Source organism: Anolis carolinensis, chromosome 4, assembly GCF_035594765.1.
Source record: "Anolis carolinensis isolate JA03-04 chromosome 4, rAnoCar3.1.pri, whole genome shotgun sequence".
NCBI lineage: Eukaryota > Metazoa > Chordata > Lepidosauria > Squamata > Dactyloidae > Anolis > Anolis carolinensis.
In genome coordinates this window covers 77,968,332-77,987,083 of record NC_085844.1, presented here as the reverse complement: position 1 = coordinate 77,987,083, position 18,752 = coordinate 77,968,332, and the positions used below count along the sequence as shown (strand labels likewise).

Below are 18,752 nucleotides of genomic sequence, written 5' to 3'. Positions count from 1 at the left end.
TAAAATCAAATACAACTAAAGAAATGAAACTCTTGATACAATGTCTAGGTCTGAAAATGTATAAAACTGCCGAATCCATCCCATTTCAACATTTAAAAAGTGAGAACATCATTCCAGAGTTTGGTATATGACCCAAGAAAATGGATGTTGTCCAAGTATTGATATATTCAATAAGTGGTAACCAAACACTTACAGACCCTGCCAGTTATTTCTATATCATTCCATCTTTCATCAAATACCCATAATGTATTTCTCCATCCGCCCAGAGACAGACTGTGTTGTTATCAACTACCACGAGCCAACTTTGATTTATAGCAACCCTATGAATGAGAGGCCTCCAAGCCAACTCATGATCAACAGGTCTTGCAAATTCAAGGCCATGGCTTCCCTGAGTCTATCTATCTGCCATGCAGAGACTAGGAACTTATTTTCCTCTTGCAACTAGTGGAGACTAGCAGCTTCTATCTCAGTGGATCAGTGAATAAGTGAATCCACTCTGTGTTTTTATAAGACCGAAATTTAAAGTAGCTTTCAAAAGTACTGATCCTTCTCTGTAAAAAATAGGTGTATTTTGGATAGCTTCTTTTAAAGTTTAAAATCTGGAACCGATCCATCACTCTCTGTACAAGGAAGTCACTGGCAACCATCGCATGCAACCAAGTTTTAATTCATTGCAGCAGATGATCAATTAAAGATTGCTGTGTTTTCCTTGCACTGATAAACCTTTTAATCCACATTGGTCATTAAAACCCAAAATGGCAAAAATTCCTCAAAACAATGTGCCTGTTGAGCAGAGCCATTATAGTTGTAGAGTGCCTTATTTATTTTCTAACTTTCTGATGTTCATGAGAATCTTCAGCCTGTAGATAGAGTGACTGAATGAATTCACACTAATGTTGTAGTATTTTTGATTAAGTAGTCAGATCTTTGCAGTATTGGGTTCATATTTATCAGTGGATTGTTCAGCACCATTCAAGACACCAAACAGCAGGAATTCAATAAACCTGAAAACACAAGTTCACTATATACGTCTTCTGTACTCTTGAAAGCTATGTTGATACTGAACTATTCAGAAGACCACGGTGCATTTGTATTCCCAGGAGTGTTTCAATACAGTTACTTTCTAGCACTATTGTACCACTTATTCCATAGAACTGTACAGTTGGAAGAGATCCCAAGGGCCATACAGTCCAATCCTCGCCAAACACAAACACAAAATCAAAGCAATCCTGACAAATGGCCATCCATCCTTCCCTTCTAAGATTTTTCTGAAAACATGGACTAGAAAAAGAACTAGAGGTAGAAAATACTGTTTTTGTAAAATCCTAGAAAAATCCACAGGCTGCATGGGGGACAGCATGGTCACTGGCCTTGTGACGGCGCGAGTGGCGCCATTTATATGTCAAACTATAAGTTTCAAGATTTGAATTGCTGTATCATGCCTGATTTTGCCCTTACCCTGTAAATGTAGTTGGATTGGTTATTTATATCTGTCAATCAATGTTGTTTGTACCTGTTACATTGCTCACTCAGCAAAACTGTTTGGCTCCACCTCTTCCTGGAGTAGGACTGTGTTTCCTCCTTTTCATTCCACTCTATCGGATGGACGTGAAAGAGAGGCTTGGCTCTGAAAGCCCTTCAAAAGTTACCTCTCAGCACCAATTCTGAGGTTCTTGCCCTTGGGACTCACACTTCATGTTCAGGGCCAACCTGAACAACGTTGAGGAGTCTCAAGCGCCTTCACATCAGTCCTTTGGCAACAGAGGAAGACTCTTGTCTTCAGATATAGGTCATTGGACTGAGGCTGAGTTTGCTCCGGCATTCACAGCCAGAGAAAGAGGGATCTGGACAAGCTTCATGGACTTAAACAATCAAAGACTGTAATGTATATTTTCTTTTACCCCCTTTGTGAAGAATAAATCCAGTTTTTGAGTTAACTACAGTGTTTTGGTCCTTGGGAGTTCCAGTTTCCCTAAAGGAGGGCAAGAAGCAATCCCCTGGGGAAAGATGTCACGTCCATGCCTCTTTCACTAAGAGTATAGCCCCAGGCGCGACGGCACAGGCCTCCTTTAAAATGTTGTGAAAGACAGAGGGCATTTGCACACTAAAAAAAATTCGCTTCAGGAAGCACCCTATATAGAACAGAGTGAATTAGTGCGTATTGTGGTTTGAGCTTTGAATTACGACTCCGGAGAGAAGGGTTTGATTTCCCAATTGGCCTTTGATGCCTACTGGGTGGCCTTGGGTAGCAGACTCTCAGCCCCAGAAAATCCGTGATAGTTTTGCCTTAGGATTGCCGTAAGCTGGAAACACGTTTGAGGTATACAACAAGAAGATACACAATAATGAAGGGGATGTAATAAAATGGGGGGTACCCACTTGGTATGAATCCAACTGATTGGGGGATTTGGCTAGAATATTCACCAGGGGAATGGATCCACATTCCCCCCAAAAATTCAACACTGACATCTTTTTAGATGGGTCACTTTCTAGTGCTGAATAGCTAATCTCATGGATGAGTGTTATTTCATATGATCCCCCTCTTCTTCTTCTTTTTCTTTCATCCTCCCCCCTTCTGCCATGTACTGAAAATATATTTAAAAGTAAAATGATGCATTTTGTGATGCCACTTACCCTCAGGGGCACATTGTTAACATGCTGCAGTGGAAACAGAGTACACAACTCCTGTTAATTAGAGCAGTGAATGATTTGCAACAACTAATTTATGCAGCGAGTGAGCTTTCTTTCTTTGGCACATTGTCCATGAGCAGATTATGAGTGTATGGAATGCACTTATTTCTTGATGACAAATTCTTGGTCAGCAAATGCTTTGTATTATTAGTACACAGCATATAAAGCTACAAAGTGAGTTATTTCTATTGGATTATACATCCCCCCCCAAAAAATACAATGACAATATCATTGTACATATGTTTGTTCAGATGGAAGCACACTAATTACTCCTGGATAAGGAAGTGTAGGTTTGTGGCTTGAATTACTTACACACTCTATCTTTCTTTGTTCTAATCAGTTGAACATGCGATCTAAAACAGGTAAAGTGACAAAGAGACAGAACATTGGGGACACAAGTTGGGGTTCAGTGCCACCATCTCTTAACACAGGAGTTAACATTGTGGGAGTGAGGCTCTAGGATAGGGGTTCTCAAACTTTTTAAACAGAAACCAGTTCACAGTCCCTCAGACGGTTGGGAGGAGTGGACAATAGTTTGAAAAAAATATGAACATATCATATTTGTAGTAAAAAAAAAATACATAAAAGAACACAATATTTAAAATGAAGATCAATTTTAACCAACATAAACATACCAGTATTTCAGCAAAGTGTTGAGCTGCTTTTGGCTGATGAGAATTAGGACTATTGTTGTTGTGTGCCTTCAAGTCATTTCAAACTTAGGATGACCCTAAGTCTAATATTTAGGGTGGGTATGGGGAAATTATATTGGAGGACCACATCTGGCCCATGGACCTTAGTTTGGAGACCCCTGATTTAGGAAAACAAAGAATCTGGATGGTTTCAAATATGTCAACTCTCTTCTCAACTTAAAAAATAACTGCAATTGAAGATGACGACACACAATAACTGCATTTTGAAATGTATATGTTCCCATCATGACTTCAAAAATGTAGGCACTGCAGCTGTGTTTTTCCATAAAAAGAAACTACTATAAGCAGGTCTTTTGTAAATGTAACAACTCTTAAATGCCCACTAAAGACCAAGACCTTACATTACAACTAGGATACATTACATTACATTACAACTAGGTGGCGAAGTGTGTTAAAGCACTGAGCTGCTGAACTTGCAGACCAAAAGGTCCCAGGTTCAAATCCTGGGAGCGGCTTGAGCGCCCGCTGTTAGCTCCAGCTCCTGCCAACCTAGCAGTTCAAAAACATGCAAATGTGAGTAGATGAATAGGTACCGCTCCGGCGGGAAAGTAACGGTGCTCCATGCAGTCATGCTGGCTACATGACCTTGGAGGTGTCTACGGACAACGCCAGCTTTTCGGCTTAGAAATGGAGATGAGCACCAACCCCCAGAGTCAGACATGACTGGACTTAACGTCAGGGGAAACCTTTACCTTTACTTACAACAACATACTATTGCTGGGAAAAACAATAACTACTATGAGAACCACGGTTATGCACATAATGAATAGCGAAGTCTGGAGAGGTCATGGATCACATCCTTTTCTCTTCTAAGCAACACATGCTGGTTTTTCAACCCTGTGAACCCCAGACAAAAGCAATAGAGTAGATTCACTCCAAATCAGCTCCTCGATTTGGAAGGAGAGGCAAAGTATCCTTTACCTGATTTTTGACCGAGTGTCATCACAATACAAGATGTTATGAAACAAAGAGGACTTTCCCCTTTCTCCCCCTTTACTCTGTCAAGGAAATGTCTCCATAAGAAGAGGGTGGAGAAGGAAAAGCAGCTTTTGGCTCTTCCCTGTACTATCAATCATTACTGAGTCAAAATGGATAGCACAAGCCAGGTTCGGATGTTCCTCACCAGTTCAATGACAGTCTTGATGGAGAACTGTAGGTATAAGGAGTTTTGATTGTGACAAAAATGAAAGTGATGAGAGAAGGGATGCAGAAAAGTAGGAATTAGTAAGGAACAAAACAGGTAAATGGTAATAGAAGGAAAAGAACCTTCTAAAGCCATCACTTGGAATACTGTGTCAAATTCTGGGCGCCACAGTTCAAGAAAGATATTGACAAGATGGAACACATCCAGAAGAAGGCAACCAAAATGGTAAAAGATCTGGAAACCATGATCTATGGGGAACAGCTAAGAAGGCTGGGTACATTTACCTGGAGAAGAGAAGATTGGGGACATCATAGCCATATTTAAATATGTAAAAGAATGTTATATTGATGATGGAGAAAACTTGTTTTCTGCTGCTCTGGGGAACAGAACACGAAGCACTAAATTTACGCTAGAGGAAAAGAGATGCTTCCTAAACATTTTTGGTGTTTTGCCTTTGGGCCCTGCCCACCATTGGAATGTACTTCTCTGAAATAGAATTTGACCCTCAGGCAAAGGGTGATGTGCTCCACCCTTGACAAAGACATACCCTTGCTAAATTTGGCTTTTATGATTTCACAGGTGTGAAGCCTTGTGTGCGCACACATGCACACACAAAGCACTCCCGGCTTCCTTGCATGATGAGAAATTCAACTGTACTGTTACAGGCTTCATTTTCTTTTAGAGGAAAGAGCACTGAAGCTGTGGTGCATTGACAATAGACATAAAAAATTATATCCCTATGACAGCACTTGTTAAAGGCTTCTCCCCATCTTACTTTCCCTACCAATTACTAGAAGAAATTACTAGAAGACTAGCTAAAATTTATATGAAATCCAACAGGTCTCTATCTGGTTATCTCTTTTTCAATGTTTCTCAGCTCAAATGACAAGTGACAACTTCATTTCCCTGCCCCTCCTGTTGACTAAAGAAGGTAACCTTCCAAAAGCAGGGAAATGTGGTTTCCAGGCATTTACTATTAATATCCTTGATCTTTAAAAGATCTTTTGTTTTACCTGTTAAGCTACCACTGTCTGTAGTTTTTGCATTTCAGGTTACTCTGATTTCACTATTTATTGTTCACTCCTCCTCCTGCCAAAATTGATTTGTTGGTCTTTTGGGGTTTTTTTGATGATCAGTTGGTGACAAGGAACAAGCACTCAGCTTCAACAAAGGATGCCCTGTGTGTAGTATTGGAGTTATCCAATAACTCCAATAGTACACACATACACACATGTGAAGGTACAGTAGGCCCTCAACTTTCACAAGGGTTAGAGGAGCAAGACTCCTGTGAAAATGGAAAACCCATGAACCTCTACCATGTTTGTTGGCATTAAGAGCCCAGAGTTTACTGCTGGATGTGCCATGCCTTGGCCCAAACAGCCTCCTTGTTCTTTCCTAAATGTGTAGCAGCACTTGGGATCTCATCTCATTGAATCCTCCACAGCGATTTGCCCGCCTCTGTAGTGAATCGGCGGGGCAACTGGACACTCCTGGCACCCCGCACTTCACCTCACAGGCAGCAACGCTTCCGCATCACACATGGGGAAGCATCACCGCATGGCTTCCCCCCATGATGGCCCTGCAGGAAGTGACCTTGCATTGTTTGATAGGTGGCATGGGGCTCCATGGCTCAAATGGGACCAAAGCATTCCATGACACTGAAAATTAATAACATGATGAGGTCCTAAGTAAATAGGATGAAACAGTGCCATCATCCCATCTTCCTCACCCTCGCTTGCCTGCTAATCAGGTCACGGGTGCCACAGCCACTCCTCTGAGGCCCTCCTTATCATGAGGTGCCCAAGAAGAGCCACCTCTGCCGCACTTCGGTCTAAACCTTCACCTTGCAATCCTCAGCCACCACCATCCTATCTACTCCTTCCTCCTGCACGCATGTGGCAGCACCTTGTGAAGGCTTTTCTATGTAGGTAGTGGCAGAGGGACAAGACTTCTTGGCCTGCAGCTGTTCCACTGGGATTGCCACCTGGCACCTCAGTGTTGAGGGAAAGCAGCAGACCCCATGCACCACTTTCACCCAAGCCAGCAGTTCACAGCCAGCCCAGGTGAAACACAGCAGCACTGGTAGCCTGCCTCCTAGTTGCTCCCTAGTGAAATAGAAAAATGAAGAGAAGGAAAGCCTCGGCTGAGCTGTCCAGCATGTATTTCTGTGTTTTGCCTGCTCATTTGTCCCTGGTCATGCTGCTTTCCAGGAAAACAGAAAAACAAATGATGTCTGGGATGGCTGGTGCTCTCCTTTTCTTTGTTTCCCTGGGCAAAACTCAGGACTAAATGCTAGTTGGCATGCATAACATTTTCCTGATCTTTGTTTCTGTGTTTTTGCCGGGGCTGGTTGGAAAACTGAACCCGCCCCACCTACCTTTGCCTGCTGAGTCAGGATGACCACCATTGCCACCATTTTTCCAAAGCCTTCCCCTTCTCCTTGATGCCACAAGGCTGAGGAAGCAGCCCCAGTAGAGTAGTTGTGGACCAAGAAGCCCTCTGCTACTGGCTTCATTGAGGTGCTTTCATCTAGTGCTGCTACTTGCTTGAAGGAGAGAGAAAATGTGGCTGCAATTGTTCAGGACACAGGAGTGCATTTCTAGACCAGGGCACAGCAGCAACCAGGTTCAGGCATTTTATCATAAAGAAGAGGTCCCAGCAGTGAGGTGGTAGCCTCCGCAACCTGGTCAATCGGGGAGGGGGGTAGGCAGGCAAGGGGGGGGGGGGTTTCCACCTCTGATGTTCCACTATATTTTTACTAGGAATGTACAAACTTCGCCATGTGTTCAGTCTCCTTCGGTCTCTATTTAAAATGGCATAGGTCAATAACAGAGTTGGCAGCAGAATAATCCATGAATAATCAAAATCGCGTAAGTGAAACTTGTGAAAGTGGTTGAACAACTCCCATCATTGTAATTCAAAATGACTAGCTGACAGACTTCATTTTGAGAACTTGGCAAAGCCAACGTTGCTAACAAACAAGAGTTATAAAGAAAAGTTACAGGCACAAAAAAGCTAGATTGTGCAGATAGGAACCCCTTTAAGAATGAATTAGTGGCTCCCACTGATAACTTAATTTTTTTCTAAGGATAACTTCAATTCATCAGATCTGGAACATAAGTAAAATAATGGGAAATGCACCCCACCTTGCCCCAATACCAGTCTGGCGTTACAAGCAAAGGGCGATGTGTTAGAATGACAGAAAGACTGTAATTATAGATACTGAAAGACTGTGTATGATGTGGTGGCATAAATTACCATTGCCTTCAACAATCTGTGATATTGATGTAATACTACATGGGATTTGTAGGAAACTGCACTTTATAGGCATAAGGGAAACCATTTCTGCCAGACCACAGTAATTCTCTAGGGCACTACTTAATCCTATTCCCAATAGTTATTTAATATGCAGTCAGCTAAGTGGCATAATCACATGAACATAAACAATGCTTGAGCTCTCAGAACAGAGTCCCTCTATCAAGGTAAATTGGCAAGAGAGTTGCATATATATTATTTTAATTCCGACAAACTTAGCTATATTACAGGTAAACAGGATACAGACAATGCTAGAACCAAATGAAGTGGGTTCATTCATGTATTCAGTTTTGTAAACTGAGCTGCAAAGAAGGCTCAGGGCTCCTCTCCACTGTTGCTTGACTACATTGCTAAGATCAACTGCATTTAACGCACAGCTGGTCTTCCACTTTCTTCCACTGATATATCTAAGAAAGTGGAAATAAGAAAGCCTGTTGGCAGAATGGGAACTGTTCTTATTTGAAATGGGACAAATGTTCTTGCTTGAATTCTTAGTTCTACAAAACCCACGGGCAAATGTGGACAGAGAATTAACTCTCCAACCTAGCTTTCAAGTGGTCTCCACAACTTGACCTTTATGCGTAGCCCCCACTCATAAGTTTCCATTCTTAAAACGGCATTTTCGAAAATATTATCTAGAAGGTTTACAGAAAACAAACCCTGCCTATACTCAACCCAAGCTCGTTTATGTTATCATAAACTTTGTCCATTTCAACTGTGAAATTACCTTCCCCATTTCGGCCCATTTTGGCACATGCTGCACTTTGCCTGGGTTCTATGAATTAGTCTCCAGTGTTAATATTGTATGTTTTATGTTGATTTTAACTATTGTTTTTACTGTAATTGATGTTTTTATTGGATAACTGTTTTATTGCTGTGTTTTGATATTTGATTGTTTTATCGGGCAAGGCCCCATGTAAGCCGCCCCGAGTCCCTTCGGGGAGATGGGGCGGGGTATAAAAATAAAGTTATTATTATTATTATCATCATCATCATCATCATCATCATCATCATCATCATTCTATAGAGTGTGGAACTAGTGGGAAACCATGAGATGAAGCACATGCAAGAACAGTGGGAGATACAGGCAATGAGACTGGGGATGCATTTCTCCAAGAATCCAACTCTGTTGGCTCAATTTGGAAAAGAGGGGAAGACAATTCATGACTTGCCAGTAGTTGTTTGACTGCAGATGTTACAAATACCATATTGTCTCAACAGTGTGGGTTATATGTCCACGCTGACATATATTCCAGTTCAAAGCAGAAAATGTGGGATTTTATTCAGCTGTGTGGAAGGGGCCTCTAGTCCTTAATATACAAACTGGGAAACTAGGAAGCAAGACCTGAAATGCAAGGATCAGAGTTGAACAAATGATGGTGCCTTTGTTTGCTGTCTGCCCAGATAAGTTTTTAGCTGCTTCACTGCTAGCATCCTGTCTGCTGAGTTGTGCTGGGTTGTGTGTTCATGGTTGTAATGTACCATGCAAGGATCAAGTGAGGGGGGGGGGCACAGACAGAAAACCTACCAAAGCCAAACAGCACTGTAATAATCGTCAGGACACCAGAATAACATGAGTTATTCCACATAAGCTCTCATGGGCATTACATGTTGCAGCACATTATTCTCCAGACCTTGTTTAAGAAGGAGATAGTAGTGTGCAAATCAATGAATCTCTGTGTTTAGAATGAGGGAATTATATTGCAGTAATAGGTCTGTAGAATGTTTACTCACTTGAACAGATTTATTGAACAGGTATTGGGCCCAGAGGATTTACCTGCAGGATAAGCAGAGCTTACTGAGCAACCCACACCGTCATTTAGCAAATACATCCTGCAATAAACAGGATCTTATATCTCTATCACTGAGCAGAGTAAAAATGTAAAACTGACCCACTTGGATTTTGAAATCATGGTTTGGAATCATAGATTAATTTTACTGGACTTGATGGCAGTGCTGGATAGGACAGAATTTTTCCTCCTGCTTCACAGAAGAAAGCTTTTGAGTTGAAACAGTCCCCTATTTGAAATGCTGTTCAAATTAACACCTATTTTTAAGAGAAAAGAGGAGAGCAGGGGGCTTTAAATTTGCTGATCCAACAGTTTGCACCAGAAAGAAGGTATGAAGTATTCATCCCACTATAGTGAAATGTTCTGTATTTCCATTTGAATCTGCTAGGAAGTCCCGAATCTCCTCTGGCCTGAGGAATTGTGACAAACAGTGTGGCCACATCTCTATCCCTATGAGGTCAGAATGGCAGGAAGACCTGCTTTGTTTTATTCTGCAGTGGTAGGTTGCCTCAACCCTGCTGCCCTGGAAACTAGGACATGGAACAACGGCTTTCAACTACATGAAAGGAGATTCCACCTGAACATTAAGAAGAACTTCCTCACTGTGAGAGCTGTTCAGCAGTGGAACTCTCTGCCTCGGAGTGTGGTGGAGGCTACTTCTTGGAGACTTTTAAACAGAGACTGGATAGCTATCTGTCAGGGGTACTTTGAATACGATTTTCCTGCTTCTTGGCAGGGGGTTGGACTTGATGGCCCACAAGGTCTAGATTCTATGCTATTATTTGTACTTTGAATACCCATGATTTCATTGATATATTTCTTAAAACAAATAGTTACTAATTTCATATCATTACTGTGTTCTTATTGCCAATTTGTCACCCAAGGGCTAATCTTCTATAGTGACTATTTCCACAGTTAGAGAGGCAGAACATCAGTGTGGATCTGTTGCCCAGAGTGCCTTATTTGAAATCCTACCAGCATAAAAAAATATCTGTCAAGAGTTTGGACCCTGCTGGCATAACCTTAAAGAGTCCAGGATCGCCTCCACACCATGGTGAGACGACAGAGTAACATTTTGTAGAGGTTATTAATAAATGTATTTAAAGAACTCATAATGGGAATATGTGGAAATTCAGATTCCTATTTTGGATGTTATAAACAAAGGTGGTTTTTAAAAATCAGAAAACAAACTGCATTTAAATTCCTTTTGAATCATTCATGGTACAGTACAACCCCTGTATCTATCAGAGATACATTCCTGAAGTTACCATGGAAACAGGAAATTGGATAATAGTGAATTATTAAAATAAACGACCTTCATCAGAAGTTACCATAGAGTCACCCTGAGAGGACCTAGAAAATTCCTAGAGAGGTACCCCCTTTAGGAATTTGCTCTGTCCTCCAGGGCAACTCTATGGTGAATTCCAGTGGAAGCATACTGTAAAATCACCTGGAGGACCTAGAAAATTTCTGGACTAAGGAAGACACATTTTATCAGATGCATGAGTCATACTGTATTAGTAAATAAATAGTAAGCATATCTTGATGAATCACATCCATAATAGGAGTCCAAATTGGTTTTAAGGTCGTCTGCATAGGGATAACTACCACTTTTTTATCTCACTGCTTCCCTGATAGACTAGATTTGGAACTCGAGAACTCCAAAGTGGAGAAGGAGCCTCCTATTGCCAGTCCTAACAGTTGCAAGGGTAAGTTAGAATGTTAGGTAAGACAAAAAATATCAGCCCTACCATATCATCCAAGGTGGGAAACAAAGCTTGGATGAACTTGAAACTGAGCAAGAAAGCAAGCAGACAGCAAACAAAAACTTTGGCCAAAGCATCCACCAAGGCACGGTGCATGCTTTTAGTCTAATCTGCTCGCAGCACTGGCAAGACACATGAAGTTTATTCCAAGCCTGAGTATTTTATAGAATTTCAAAGGCATGCAGACAAAGGCAAAGTCTGCATGAGCAACCTCGAATGCACACATGATTGTCCTTATCTCAGGTCTATATGACTAGCACAGAATATTTTTAGGGCTTCTTGTTGATGAGGATGTTTCTCAGGGCCTAGCCCCTGTATGTACCCATATGAAAGACAATGGATTCCCTAGGATCAGAAAGCCCATTACCAATTGTTCCAATAGTACAAGAGTGACGGTGATAGTAAGCATATATTTATTAAATATATTTTAGTAGACAAAGGTATATGGAAAAATGGTTAATAAATAATACAATGAAACATAAAATTGTATATTTACACATAACAGATTGGTGGCACTGGGTACCAAGTATTGTTCTTAAACCATTTCTAGAATAGTACAAATGGCAGCAAACAATGTAGGCCATGAGTTAAATGTCAGCTATTGCCAAAATGAACTTAATCAGACCCAGGACAACAGACTAGCTAAATTTGTAATGTGTCTGATTAAGTTCATTTTGGCAATAGCTGATATCTCATTTGTGGCCTACAGGTATATTGTTTTTCTGTCTTGGCCAGAAAGCCTTGAGATGTAACTATACACCAAAACAGCAACGAATCGGGCATCCATTCTATTTCCGAGAAAGTTGCCTTCATGAACAACAAATGGTGCTAGTATGGGCCATACTTGATCAACAGCAATAAAAATCAGCCAGGTATGCCTGTGCTTATTATAAACAGCATCTTACACAACCTGCATGTGCAGTTCCAGATCTAGCAACCAAACTCTGCATGCTTCTGCATGTAACTTCACTTTCCTGGATTGGTTCCACACACTTGGAAACAGAATGTACTATCAAGAATGGGCATCTAATAAGTTTCTCTATCAATCAGTTTTCTTATCACTCTTTGCGATGATAGATTTATTAATTGTGACTTACAGACACCTTTGTCAATATTTTCTTCCAATCATGTTTTAAATTTGTTTGGAAGTATGTGCTTTAATTCTTTGTCCACACTATATTTTAAAATTAATCTACCCTTTCATAGTGTAAGTTGTAAGAAATTATTGTTGGGCCAGAATGTCTAATGTATCTTTAATGAATGTTGTATGTAATTATATAATGCTGCTTTTAGTCTGGACACCAGCTGTTTTATCAATGCTTTGCACGGCATTTATAATTCATGATGAGTTGCTCTGTGCAAACTGGAAAAGGTGCTCACGCTTACATGGAGCCGGCCATGAGGCTCTCTGAACTCTCAGCTTTATGGTCAGCAAGACAAAGAGGAAATGAGGTTATTCAAGGTAACTGTTGATAGATAGAAAGCCTGCAGATAAAGCTGGTAATGAATATATGGGTTGTTAGAGATTATCTGCTTCAGATCTTGTTTCAAATTTCTAAAACAGTCACTTACTCAATGCTACCTACTTCAGCTAGAGAACAATTCAGAACCTAGCTTCAGGAAATAAACTTCATATCTCCCCATTACCATTAGAAAAATCACATAACTCAAGCTCAAATTACCAGAAGGCCAGATGCCTTTTTGAGGAGTTCTGCTTACCCTGGAGATATGGGGCAAGAGAAGCTTACATAAGTTACTTTTTGCACAATCGCTCCCAAAAATCCTCAAATATGGCAAGCTTGGGAGGTAGTAATTATTGCCAATTTATCCTGTGCCATCTAAAAAATATCTAAAAATGGGGGAAGGGGGGTTTCAGATCGTGAAAAGTTGTGCTTGAGATTCATATGAGGTAGTCCTTCAGAGATTAATCCCAAACTATAACACCATGTAACACGATTTTTGTTCCCGGGTTATAAATGTCATTTTCCAATTGAGTCTATCATAAAAACATCAAAAAGGTTTATTAAACTGCAGAAACTTGCAGGACATTCTGCAGCACATTTTGTTATAGGTAAGGTAAAGGTTTTCCCCTGACGTTAAGTCCAGTCGTGACTGACTCTGGGGGTTGGTGCTCATCTCCATTTCTAGGCCGAAGAGCCGGCGTTGTCCGTAGACACCTCCAAGGTCATGTGGCCGGCATGACTGCATGGAGCGCCGTTACCTTCCCGCCGGAGCGGTACCTATTGATCTACTCACATTAGCATGTTTTCAAACTGCTAGGTTGGCAGGAGCTGGGGCTAACAGTGCAGCACTTTAACACACTGCGCCACCACCAGGGGCCCCTACAACATTTTGTTATAGGTTTTCAATTAATATCTCATTGAGTCACAACCAATTCAACATAGTTTGTGGTAGCCATAAAAACTAAGTTTCTGGAATATAACAACGGCTTTCAAAGAAGTACCGCCTGGGATTGCAACATCAATGATACATACTTTGCTTTTTTCCATAATCATGAGGTCAGGAATATTGTGCTTCAAAACTCTGTCAGTCTGAATTCGGAAGTCCCAGAGAAGTTTTACATGTAACTTTTTCAGGCTTGTGATCCCACCAGTTCTTTGTCACAGACAGATGGTACTGGTGGCACAAGTTCCAATGGATCATCTGGACAACAGTGTTATGCCTCTGCTTGCAGTCTGTCTATGCGATCTTCTTACAGCAGCTGAGTATGTGATCCATTGTTTCATCTGCTTGGAACCTCTGTCATTGACTTTTCAATTCTGGCTTTGATGGCATTTGTTCTACTTGCTTGTTCTTGGGCTGCAATAAGCAGGCCCTCAGTTTCCTTTTTCAAAGTTCCATTTGTGAACCACATCCATTTTTCCTTGTCAGTTTTGCTCCAGGTTTTTCCCAGGAATTGTCCATGGAGAGCATCCTTTGGCCAGTTTTCTCTTCTGCTCTGCGTTGTATTTTTACGGTATTCACTTTTTGTCTTTTGCACTTTAAGCAGTTTTCTACTATTGATTTACATCAATGTTGGTTCTTGACTGCCTTTCATATAACCTGCCAGTGCATGTTTCTCTTCTTCTATTGTTTGTTTCACTTGCAGAAGTTCTCTGCTTCCTGATTTTCTGGGCAGGTAAAGTCTGTCGACATCACTACAACGGTGTAATGAGTAGTGGATTGTCATCAAATTTCTTGCTTTTCTGTCCAGATCATCCAGCTCTGCTTGCATCCAGTTCACAATTACAGCAGTGTATCTGATGACAGGTATGGCTCAGGTATTGATAGCCTTGATTGTATTTCCGCCATTTAATTTGCTCTTCAAAATGTTTCTGGATCTTTAGACATCTTGTTTACTGACCACATTTTTCACATGTCTATGCTTGATATTGTCCAGCTGTAATATGCTCAGATATTCATAGGCTTCAGGCTGATTGTACTTTATGGTTTGTCCATTTGACATGTCTATACCCTCACTGTAATTTTCCCTTTCTTTGATGCCACTGCGGCGCATTTGTCTAGGCCAAATTCCATGCTGATGTCAGTGCTGAAGATTCTGACTGTGTTGATCAGTGACTGGATTTCAGCTTTTGATTTTCCATAAAACTTTAGATCAGTGGTTCTCAACCTGTGGGTCCCCAGGTGTTTTGGCCTACAACTCCCAGAAATCCCAGCCAGTTTACCAGCTGTTAGGATTTCTGGGAGCTGAAGGCCAAAGCATCTGGAGACACACAGGTTGAGAACCACTGTTTTAGATCATCCATTATCTATTATCCATATAATTATTATTATCTAATATTATATATTATAATATTATTATTATATATAATATATTATGGGGAGCCTCCGGTGGCTCAGTGTGTTAAAGCGCTGAGCTGCTGAACTTGCAGACCGAAAGGTCCCAGGTTCAAATCCTGGGAGCGGCTTGAGCGCCCGCTGTTAGCTCCAGCTTCTGCCAACCTAGCAGTTTGAAAACATGCAAATGTGAGTAGATCAATAGGTACCGCTCCGGTGGGAAGGTAACGGTGTTCCATGCAGTCATGTTGGCCACATGACCTTGGAGATGTTTACAGACAACGCCGGCTCTTCGGCTTAGAAATGGAGATGAGCACCAACCCCCAGAGTCGGACACGACTGGACTTAACATCAGGGGAAACCTTTACTTTTACCTTTTATTATATATTATAATAATATAATAATATGTATCATATATTATTATAATATATTATTATACAATAACTAGCTCAGTATGATATGTAGTGAATCTGAAAGTAAATAAAAGTATTGCAGCGAACAGATTCAATGAGAAAACGCATCATTCAATTCAATACCCTGCTTTGTGTTGCTGTGTCTATGTGGAATGTATGGAAAGGAAGGAAAAAGAGGGTTTTTTTCCAAAAATCATTTTTTATTGTAATGCTCGTGGATTGACTACATTTTTGGTTCGTCTTTTTTCTGCATAAACATTGAGATCAGACAGTTTACCGACTCTGAAGCATGCGACGTACAATTGCCCATGAGAGAAGTATTTGTTTTCTAATTTCAAACTGCACACTTGCAAAGATTGCCCCTGCGCTTTATTGATAGTCATTGCAAATGCATGGAAGTCGTTTGAATTCTATCGCTATGTCGATTGGAATGAGTGGGATTCCCAGGACAATCATTGCCAACTCCTGCGTGTATACTACCATGTTGGCCATGTTGGGTCTGTGTGCCAAGTTTGGTCCAGATCCATTGTCAGCTGGGTTTAGTGCACTCTGGATAAGGATGAACTACAATGCTGGGGAAAATGGATGGGGAAAAGGAACAGGGGCCGACCCAGGGCAAGATGGATGAATGGTATTCTTGAAGTGACCGGCTAGACTTTGAAGGAGCTGAGGGTGGCGACGGCCGACAGGGCTGGTCCATGAGGTCATGAAGAGCCAGAAGTAACTGAACGAATAAACAATAACAACACAACTCCCATAATCAAGGTCAGCTCCAATATACCACAGCAGTATGTTCAGTTGGTCATGGGGGTTCTCTGTGCCAAGTTTGGTCCCAGTCCATTGTCGGTGGGGATCACAATTTCTCTGGATGCAGATTAACTATAACTCCCGTAAATCAAGGCTGATATCCCCCAAACCTTCCCAGTATTTTCTGTTGGTCACGGGAGACTGTGTGCCTTGTTTTGTCCATGTCCATCGTTTCTGTGGGTCTCTGCGGTTTGTTGAAGTTGGAGCTGCATCGGGTGAAGGTACAGTAGAGTCTCACTTATCCAAGCTAAACGGGCCGACAGAAGCTTGGATAAGCGAATATCTTGGATAATAAGGAGGGATTAAGGAAAAGCCTATTAAACATTAAATTAGGTTATGATTTTACAAATTAAGCACCAAAACATCATGTTATACAACAAATTTGACAGAAAAAGTAGTCCAGTACGCAGTAATATAATGTTGTAATTACTGTATTTATGAATTTAGCACCAAAATGATATATTGAAAACATTGACTACAAAAATGGCTTGGATAATCCAGAAGCTTGGATAAGCGAGGCTTAGATAAGTGAGACTCTACTGCAGGGGTCCCCAAACTAAGGCCCGGGGGCCACATGCGGCCCATCAAAGACATTTATCTGGCCCCTGCTGCGGCAGCTACCTCCCCCCTTCACCTTCCAAAGCTTTGCTTATTTATAATGGTATTTTAATTATTATTTAATTAATTATTAAGGGGTGCTTTGGTAGTGTTTTTGGTGCAAAAAATGCAGAAGGGGGTTGGAATAAATAGCACAAGGGGTCTCTTCCAACTCTCTTTGTTGTTGTTGTTGTTGTTGTTGCTGCTGTTGTTGTTATTATTATTGGCACAAAGACATATTATAACATAGCAAATGAGATCTATTTGCTGGATTTAGAATCACAAAATCACAAGTCGAACGCTTCCCAAGCATTTAGGAGTTTGATATATTATTATTATTATTATTATTATTATTATTATTATTATTATTATTATTAACAACATTGAGGCTGGGTGGCCATATGTCAGGGGTGCTTTGTTTGTGCTTTTGGTGCACAAAGGCAGAAGGGGGTTGAATTAAATGGCCCAGGTGGTCTCTTTCAACCCTCTTTATTATTTTGATGATGATGATTATTATTATTATTATTATTACTATTATTAACATTGAAGCTGTATTTGTTCCCATTTTGTTTTTTTACTTCAAAATAAGATATGCGCAGTGTGCATATGAATTTGTTCATAGTTTTTTTAAAAAAACTATAGTCCGGCCCTCCAACGGTCTGAGAGACCTTGAACTGGCCCCCAGTTTAAAAAGTTTGGGGACCCCTGCTCTACTGTACTTGCAAATCCCATCATTCGTGGTCCAGACTCCTTTCGGCATCATGATGTGAAGTAGGTAATGGGATGTCTGTGTGCCAAATATGGTCCAAGTCTGTCATTTGTTGGGGTTGCAGTGGTCTGATTCTGGTGAAGGTACTGCATATCCCATCATCTGTAGTTTGTCCTCTCCTAACCGCACTTGCATGTAAAGTGGGGCATGGGGGGGGTCTGTGTGCCAGGTTTGGTCCTGATCTGTCATTGGTGCAAGTCACAGTGGTCTGTGGGAGGTGAAGTGTTTAAAAGTACAGTAGAGTCTCACTTATCCAACGTTCTGGATTATCCAATGTATTTTTGTAGTCAATGTTTTCAATACATCATTATATATTGGTGCTAAATTCGTAAATACAGTAATTACTACATAGCATTACTGTGTATTGGACTACTTTTTCTGTCAAATTTGTTGTATAACATGATGTTTTGGTGCTTAATTAGTAAAATCATAACCTAATTTGATGTTTAATTGGCTTTTTCTTAATCTCTCCTTATTATCCAACATATTCCTTTATCCAACGTTCTGCCGGCCCATTTACGTTGGATAAGCGAGACTCTACTGTACCACATATCCCATCATCCGTGGTTCTCCCACCCCCAAACTCATTATTAAAACGTACGCGTATTGGTATGCCATGTTGTGTCAAAATTTCAAATTGATCGACTGACTACTTTTCGAGTTCTGCGTGCACAAACATACATAGGCTGTATTTTTATATATAAAGATGATGATGATAATAATATTATCTATTACTGTATATTAAAATAATAATAATATATAGTATTATTATATATTGTTATAGTATAATAATAGATAATAATTATCTATTATCCATGTAACATTAATTATTCATTATTTTCATTACTTTTACGGTATTAGTATTTTGAAAAAAGAACGAGCGACCTTTGTGTGAACCATGAAGGACCTCCAGCGCCACCTGCCGTCCACCTGGAGTAGTGCAGTTTCC

The 18,752-nt window shown here is 40.7% G+C and overlaps 1 protein-coding gene across 2 annotated transcripts in view; it reads right to left on the bottom strand.

The window, feature by feature from the left end:
- Window positions 1–18,752, bottom strand: part of cd83 (CD83 molecule) — a 62,014-nt gene that overhangs the window by 16,384 nt on the left and 26,878 nt on the right. The gene's annotated exons all lie outside the window — the stretch shown is intronic.